Here is an 8,649-nt window from a genome sequence, read left to right on the forward strand (position 1 = left end):
ATTAAACAAGAAGGTACGGCATCTGTGATGCGCAAACGCTAAACTGGGTGAGGTTCGGCCCCAGGAGTTCACGGCACCATTTGTCATTCCTTCATTTGGCTCTTGTGTCTGGTGCATCTGTTACCTTCTCACTTACTTCCGTGGCTATTTAATTGGTCAACACACGCACGGTGCATCCTCAGGGCCCAGAACATACTAAGTGGCCAGTAGTGCACTGGAGGAAAAGTGCTTTTCGGAGGCTCCCACTGCTCACTCTGCCAAGGCTCTGTACTCGAGCACTCCTCACCAGTGGATCCAGTGGATCCATAGTCTCCACCCCTGGCCTTTGGATGCACCAAGATACGGCTTCACTGTGCACAAGTCAGGTCCCCAGTACTAGAGGGGTCATCACCCTGAAGATGAGTCAGAGCCTTTGGGCCTCACCAGCCCATGACTGTCTTCCCACCAGGGCCAACCCTTTATAGAATTCAACTAACTGTGGTCAGTAAAAGCATCTAAATTCCTTTTAGCAAAATAAGATCATGTAGACCTATGACATTGGTTTAATATTTGTTTCCCACATTAAAAATATGACCTGTGTTTGTGGGGCTAGGTGATGTCAATGCAAGATTGACCACCTCCCCAGAAAATCTGCCTTCCTCCCTATCAAGGTGGTAAGCCAACCCTGACCAAGGAAGATGCTGTGGATTTGGGTTCCAAGAGTGAGTAAACCCTTACCAAGCCCTGGGGTGCACTTTGGTGGAAGCTGGTATATGTCTGACTTTGGAATTGGGGGTGTGCAGGGCCACCCTGTGAGATCAACCATCCAAATGAAAAGAAGATGTCCTACTGTGGGGTCAGACCCCATGCTCAATGGGCAATTGGCTCTCCAGTGAGCAAGAAGGCTCCCTGTCCTACACCCCTGCGTCCTGGCCCTAGGCTTCCTCATCTCCCTCACTGCATGGGCAAAATATTTTTTTGGGAGGCCACACACTAAGGCCCGGGGCAGGGCTCCATCTGAACGTTTCCTTGAGTGTGAGGAAGTACTCTCTGCTCTATTCTAGTGCCTCTCATTCAGTGCTAGCACTCTGTGTGTGTGTGTGTGCACGCACTGCTGTCTTTGCTAGGCATCAGCAACTTCTTATTTTGCCACACACACAACTGGCCCTTCTCCATTCTCCTCCTGTAGCAGTTACCCTGTTCTGCCTTCCATCCTCCTACCCTACACCCTGTAAGAAAGAACCAGAAATGGGCCCATCAGCTTATGGGACACACTTTGCCATTTCTGAGAGAATAGAAAATGCAGAAACCTGTGTAACAGTATGTTCAAAAAAAGGGGGGGGGGTCAATAAAAGGCTTCACCTTTTCCTGGCGTGCACCCTGTTTCAGCGTCCCTGACATGGACCCTGTAATTACAGGAACTATTCTCCAGAATGGGAACCAGCAGCTTTGGAATTTGAGAAAAAGCATACAAAATAGACTGTCTTAGAGGAAGAGCAAAAAGCAGAGCATCACGTGACCTCAGCATTGGGTTCCTCAACCACAAAACAGAGACAGTAATACTCCAAAGCAGCCTGGTGAGATTTACCTATGGGGCTAACTTAATGCAAAGCACTCATAGAAGTGCCCTGTTCATGGATGGCCCCGTGCAGGAGAGTGATATTTATAGCTGCCCAACACGGTAAAGGAAGAAAAAACTCAACACTGCATCTTGCTTTTCTTTGTTTTTTAAAATTTTGATAGCGAGCTGGGGAGGGGCAGAGAGAGAGAGAGAGAGAGATTGAGAATCCCGAGCAGGTGCTGCACTGTCAGCACGGAGCCTGATGCAGGACACAAACTTAAGAACTGTGAGCTCAAGACCTGAACCCAAATCAAGAGTCAGTTGCTTAACCTACTGAGCCACCCAGGCACCCACTGCATCTTGCTTTTATTTTATTTATTTATTTATTTATTTAAAATTTTTTTTTTTAATGTTTATTTATTTTTGAGAGAGATAGAGACAGAATGTGAGTGGGTTAGGGGCAGAGAGAGAGGGAGACACAGAAGCAGAAGCAGGCTCCAGGCTCTGAGCTGTCAGCACAGAGCCCAACACGGGGCTTGAACTCACGAGCTGTGAGATCATGACCTGAGCCGAAGTCAGACGCTCAACCGACTGAGCCACCCAGGTGCCCCTGCATCTTGCTTTTAAAGCAGGGTGCCCTACAGTCAGGACTCTGTTTGGCTTGGACACCTCATCTGAGAGATAAATCTGGCAGGATTATTTACTCAGAATTTAGACTTTGCCATAAAAATATTCAAAGAGCATAGTACCAAGGCAAAGATGTTTTTAAAAGTTGGGTTTATCTGGAGAGAGTCCTCATCGGTAAGGATGGCCATACAAGCTGTATGGGGAGGTAGTGACTGTTGGTGGCAGGGGGCCCACATAGATGGAGGCCCCATTGGGGGACAGAGGAGTCTCCAGGTCATTAGAAAGCAAGCAGTGGGAGTATGGTGCACACAGAAGGTTCTTGGGTAGTAATTCACCTCGGAGCTGTCTGCTGTGCACAGAAGGTAGATTAGATTTAGGGCAGCTGGGGAATAAGAGCATGAGAGGGAAGAATGTGGACAGAAAAGAATCAGAGCACAATCTCATATAGCAAGCCTGGGAAATCATCGAGAGGCCGAAAAGATACTGAAAGATGACCCAAGGCCTAGGCAGAATGAAAATGTCTAATAATTCTCAGAGACAGAGTTGGGGAAAAGAGCTATTTTCTAATGCCAGCAAGAAATGTTGACTTGACCCACAATCCAGAAGAGTATTAGGGATCCAGATCATTGGTTCTACTACTAATAAGGGTAAGGATGCAGTGGCCAATTAGAAAGAGAGAGAAATAGCCCAGAGTCTGCCACCGACATGAAATCATTGTGAAAAGCATATTTTCATCACCTTACCAATCTCATATTTTACTGGTGATCTGGGGCCATGAAACTTAAAAAAGGAATCAGCTAAGCAATGGAAGGCCCCTCAGGCTGAGCTGAATTCTGGTTTGAGATTCATTTGCTACTCCCGAGAGAGAACTTCAGCATGAAGAGGAGACAAACCTGAGGTTCTCACAGGAGGATGTTGGTCCAGACATTTAAGAGTTGGAGAGATTAATTTAGAAAGAGTAGAAGAACAAGGAGAGGTGACCTGGTATTTGGATAAGCAGAATTTAATATAAGATGACAAGGCGGGGCCTCAGAGGGCTGGAGCACAAAGCCATTGCTCACAGAACTTTCTCCAATATTTTCTTCAATAGATCTTCCAATCTCTAGAAAGACAGAGCAGGGACACGAGTCCCTGAGTCTGTGTCATGGGCAACTGCAGACTATGGAAATGCAGGCCATCAGCACTGCGTGGATCCTAAACGTGCCAGAGTAGGTTTCAAATGAGATGCACATATGCCTGATAGATCCTGGTGTCTGTCAAACCTCTGCAGGCCCTATTCACTCATGGCCCTGGTGAGCACCTGTACAGCTTTCTTCTAGTCCACAGGCTATTTGACATTTTGAAAATTAATAAAGAGAAACTTCACTAAATGAGAGGTCCCCCAGAAAGGGGACCTCTCATGCCTAGCATTTCTTGGAGCCCATTGCATGCCGCAGACTCAACAGGAAGAGACCTACCTTCTAGTCCCAACAGGAAGAAGAGGATGCTTTACTACCAGCAGCAGGAGGAAGGAAGATGTTCTCCTCCCCGCCCTTCCCCATCCCCTCCCTCCCCTGAAACAGCCCAGCCAATGGGAGACAGTCCCAACTCAGCCAATGAAAAGTCACTATACTTTTAACTCCTAGTTTACTCCAATGGACTTTTTGTTTATAAAAACCCTTCCCAGCACCCACCCCACATTTCCTCTATATAAGAATATTCCTCTGCTTTGTTCTCCGGACTTGCCTATCATTTCGCCACAGCGTCCTTGTCCTGGATTGCAATTCTCTGCTATTCCCAAATAAACCCATTTCACTGATAAAAATAACTGTTTCTCTCCTTCCTTCCTCCCTTCCTTTCTTTCCTTTCTTTCTTAGTTTATGTATTTATTTTGAGACAGAGAGAGAGAGAGAGTACAAGCGAGGAGAGGGGCAGAGAGAGAGGAGAGATTCCCTAGCAGAGACTGACGTGGTGCTCAAACCTACAAACCATGAGATCATGACCTGAGCTGAAAGTAAGAGTCAGACTCTTAACAGACTGGACCACCCAGGCACCCTGCACTTCAGGCTGCTTGAGAAAACTTGGTTAATCATGATAAATGGTTAGTCACTTAAGTGAAAAAATTAGGCCAGTCTATAATATAAATTACATTGCTGAGTTTTGCAAGTTGAATATTCTATATGAAATATGCAATGGGCTCAATTGTGTTCCCTCAAAATTTGTATGTTGAAGTCCTAACCCCTAGTACTTCTGAGTGTAACTACATTTGGACATAAAATGATGTCACATGGGTGGGCCCTAATCCAACATGACTGATGTGTTTATAAGAAGAAAAGATTAGGGCACAGACACCCTCAGAGGAAAGACCACATGTGGACATAGTAAGAAGGCAGTCATCTGCAAGCCAACGAGAGGGGCCTCAGGACAAACCAACCCTGCTGGTCCACCTTGACCATGGACTTCTAAATCCAGAACTGTGCAAAAATAATTTTCTGTTATATAATTGATCCAATTTGTGATATTTTGTTATAGCAGCCCTGGCAAACTAATACATGATGTGTGCTGAAATGGTTCAAGTCATTTCAAAAATACTAATGGGCACTTTCACCCTTGACATCAAGCCAGCTTAATTCAGCAGGGGGAAAAACAGTTCAATAGACAGAATTTTGTTTCTATCACAAGGCACTGATGTGGTGGTAATGATAATGGTAATGATGTGGTAGTGAAAACAATAATTGGATACCAAACATAACAAGTGCAGCTCTTTAGTTATCTATTGCTACAAAACACAGTATCCCAGAACTTAGTAGCTTAAAACAACTATAAATATTTCTTACTTCACACTTGCTGTGGCTTAGATAGGTGTTTCTGTCTCAGGATCTCTCATGAGGGTACACTATGAGGCCAGCATTACTTTGATTCCAAAACCAGACAAAAACCCCACTAAAAAGGAGAAGTACAGACCAATTTTCCTGATGAACATGAATGCAAAAATTCTTAACAAGATACGAACCAACTGGATCCAACGATACATTAAAAGAATTATTCACCACAATCAAGTGGGATTTATACCTGGGATGAAGGGCTGGTTCAATATCCACAAATCAATCAATCAATGTGATACATCATATTGATAAAAGAAAGGACAAGAACCACATGTTCCTCTCAAAGGATGCCAAAAAAAGCATTTGACAAAATATAACATCCTCTCTTGATAAAACCCTCAAGAAGGTAGGGATAGAAGGGTCATACCTCAAGATCATAAAAGCCATATACAAAAGACCCACTGCTAATATCATCCTGCATGGGGAAAAACTGAGAGCTTTCCCCATAATGTCAGCAGCACTACAGGGATGTCCACTCTTACCACTGTTATTCAACATAGTATTGGAAGTCCTAGCCTCAGCAACCAGACAACATGAAGAAATAAAAGGCATCCAAATCAGCAAGGAGGAAGTTAAACTTTCACTTTTCACAGATGACATGATACTCTATATGGAAAATCCAAAAGATTACAACAAAAAAAAAAACTGCTAGAACTGACCCATGAATTCAGCAAATTTGCAGAATACAAAATCAATGCACAGAAATCGGTTGCATTTCTATATAATGAAGCAGCAGAAAGAGAAATCAATGAATCGATCCGTTTTACAATTGCACCAAAAACCATAAAATACCTAGGAATAAATCTAACTAAAGAGGTGAAAAACCTATATGCTGAAAACTATAGAAAGTTTATGAAAAAAAATGAACAAGACACCAAAAAATGGAAAAAGATTCCATGCTCCTGGATAGGAAGAACAAATATTGTTAAGATGTCAATACTACCCAAAGAAATCTTCATATTCAATGCAATCCCTATCAAAATAACACCAGAATTCTTCACAGAGCTAGAACAAATAATCCTAAAATTTGTATGGAACCAGAAAAGACCCCGAATAGCCAAAGCAATCTGGGAAAAGAAAACCAAAGCAGAAGGCATCACAATCCTGGACTTCAAGCTGTATTACAAAGCTGTAATCATCAAGACAGTATGGTACTGGCACAAAAACAGACACTCAGACAAATGGAACAGAATAGAAAACCCAGAAATAGACCCACAAATGTATGGCCAACTAATCTTTGACAAAGCAGGAAAGAATATCCGATGGAATAAAGACAGTCTCTTCAGCAAATATTGTTGGGAAAATTGGAAAGCAACACGAAGAAGAATGAACCTGGACCATTTTCTTATACCATACACAAAAATAAACTCAAAATGGATGAAAGAACTAAACGTAAGACAGGAAGCCATCAAAGTCCTAGAAGAGAAAGCAGGCAAAAACCTCTTTGACTTTGGCCACAGCAACTCATTACTCAACATGTCTCTGGAAGCAAGGGAAGCAAAAGCGAAAATGAACTATTGGGACCTCAACAAGATAAAAAGCTTCTGCATAGCAAAGGAAGAAATCAGCAAAATTAAAGGCAACCAACAGAATGGGAGAAGATATCTGCAAATGACATATCAGATAAAGGGTTAGTATCCAAAATCTATAAAGAACTTATCAAATTCAACTCCCAAAAAACAATCCACTGAAGAAATGGGCAAAAGACAAGAGTAGACACTTCCAAAGAAGACATCCAGATGGATAATGGACACATGGAAAAAATGCTCAACGTCACTCATCATCAGGGAAATACAAATCAAAACCACAAAGAGATACCACCTCACACCAGTCAGAATGGCTAACATTAACAACTCAGGCAACAACAGATGTTGGCGAGGATGTGGAGAAAGAGGAACACTTTTGCATTGCTGGTGGGAATGCAAATTGGTGCAGCCACTCTGGAAAACAGTATGGAGGTTCCTCAAAGTAAAAATAGAACTACGCTACAACCCAGCAATTGCACTACTAGGTATTTATCCAAAGGATACAGGTGTGCTGTTTTGAAGGGGCACATGCACCCTAATGTTTATAGCAGCACTCTCAACAATAGCCAAAGTATGGAAAGAGCTCAAATGTCCATTGATAGATGAATGGATAAAGAAGATGTGGTATGTATGTACAATGGAGTATTACTCGGCAATCAAAAAGAATGAAGTCTTGCCATTGGCAGCAATGTGGATGGAACTAGAGGGTATTATGCTAAGCTAAATTAATCAGTCAGAGAAAGACAAATATCATATGACTTCAGTCATATGAGGGCTTTAAGATACAAAACAGATGAACATAAGGGAAGGGAAACAAAAATAATATAAAAACAGGGAGGGGGACAAAACAGAAGAGATTCTTAAATATGGAGAACAAACTGAGGGTTGCTGGAGGGGTTGTGATTGGGGGGATGGGCTAAATGGGCAAGGGGCATCAAGGAGGACACTTGTTGGGATGAGCACTGGGTGTTCTATGTAGGGAATGAATCACTGGATTCTATTCCTGAAATCATTATTGCACTATATGCTAACTAACTTGGAGATAAACTAAAAAGAAAAAAAGATAAAAGAAAAGAAAAGGAAAGTGGTTCTTAAGGCACATTCATTACCCCTGAATATATAGTTATAAACATGCTTTTATACCACTAATATCCCCCCACATGTTTTAATTTAAAAATTAACAAAAATGTGTACAAGGTAAAATATTTATTCAAATGCTGACTGAAGTGCATTTTCAATCACCAAAGAAAGTCACAACTGATTTCAGGATTTTGGTAGTTCTTTTAACTTGGAGATTTCCTCCTTGGCATGATTCATCTGTTGGAGTTTTTGCCTTATTCCACCTGGTAAAGGTAGCATTTCCCTAAAGCCTGCTTCTCTGCCAATCTTGCAGTGCTAAGACTTTTAACTAATTCAACTTGCCCATTAGAGCACTTTGCTATGACAGGTTCTTGGGTTTTCTTCTTTGGGGGTGTCCATTAGAATTGGAGGCTCCCTCTATCTCCCCCTTTCTTGTGACTAAAGGAGCTGGATCTAACACATAATTTATCATCTATGAATGCCCTAGAAATTAACATCTCCCTGCTTTTTGGTAAGCGGGTGATACAAATCATCATTTATTAAATCTTTTAGCGTGTCTTGTTGGTGTGCATATTGATCCCTTTCATTTAAGCTGGGAAAAACCATCCTTCTGTGATTTCTTCCTCCAGGGAAAAGGCATAATAAATGTGAGAGCAAAGGAAGCAGGAAGCCAAAGGCACTGCCACCGATTACAAAAGCCAAGTCTCTTGGGATGAAGCTCTTCCAGGGAGAGGGGAAGAGGAAAAAGCTTGTAAGAACAACGGGAGATCCATGACCCAGGCTCTCCAGGGAGATGGAGAAAGACAGCAGAGACAGACTACCCTGATTAGTGCCCTCTTGAACAGGGGTGTCTCCTTGGGCCATGCCACAGAGACCACTTTCTACATAGCTTTGGTTTACATGTAAGGAAGCCCCCCAGTCCTATGGACCTCATCTCCTGGGTACAAAGTTCATAGCTTGTCTGAGACACCCATCCCTGGTGGTGGATAATCAAACTGACCATATATCTCCT

The 8,649-nt window shown here is 42.6% G+C and overlaps 2 protein-coding genes, 1 long non-coding RNA gene and 1 gene segment (V, D, J or C); 1 reads left to right on the top strand and 3 right to left on the bottom strand.

Moving 5' to 3' along the window:
- Positions 1–8,649, bottom strand: part of LOC122203332 (immunoglobulin lambda-1 light chain-like) — a 614,033-nt gene that overhangs the window by 380,880 nt on the left and 224,504 nt on the right. The window lies entirely within an intron of this gene.
- Positions 1–8,649, bottom strand: part of LOC122203331 — an 803,799-nt gene that overhangs the window by 339,663 nt on the left and 455,487 nt on the right.
- Positions 1–8,649, bottom strand: part of LOC122203328 (immunoglobulin lambda-1 light chain-like) — an 814,466-nt gene that overhangs the window by 316,455 nt on the left and 489,362 nt on the right. The gene's annotated exons all lie outside the window — the stretch shown is intronic.
- On the top strand, positions 615–8,464 carry LOC122203358. Its single transcript, XR_006195139.1, has 3 exons — positions 615–701; positions 1,398–1,556; positions 8,267–8,464. It is a non-coding gene; the product is annotated as an uncharacterized LOC122203358 (long non-coding RNA).

The sequence above is a fragment of the Panthera leo genome, chromosome D3 (genome assembly GCF_018350215.1).
Source record: "Panthera leo isolate Ple1 chromosome D3, P.leo_Ple1_pat1.1, whole genome shotgun sequence".
Classification (NCBI taxonomy): domain Eukaryota; kingdom Metazoa; phylum Chordata; class Mammalia; order Carnivora; family Felidae; genus Panthera; species Panthera leo.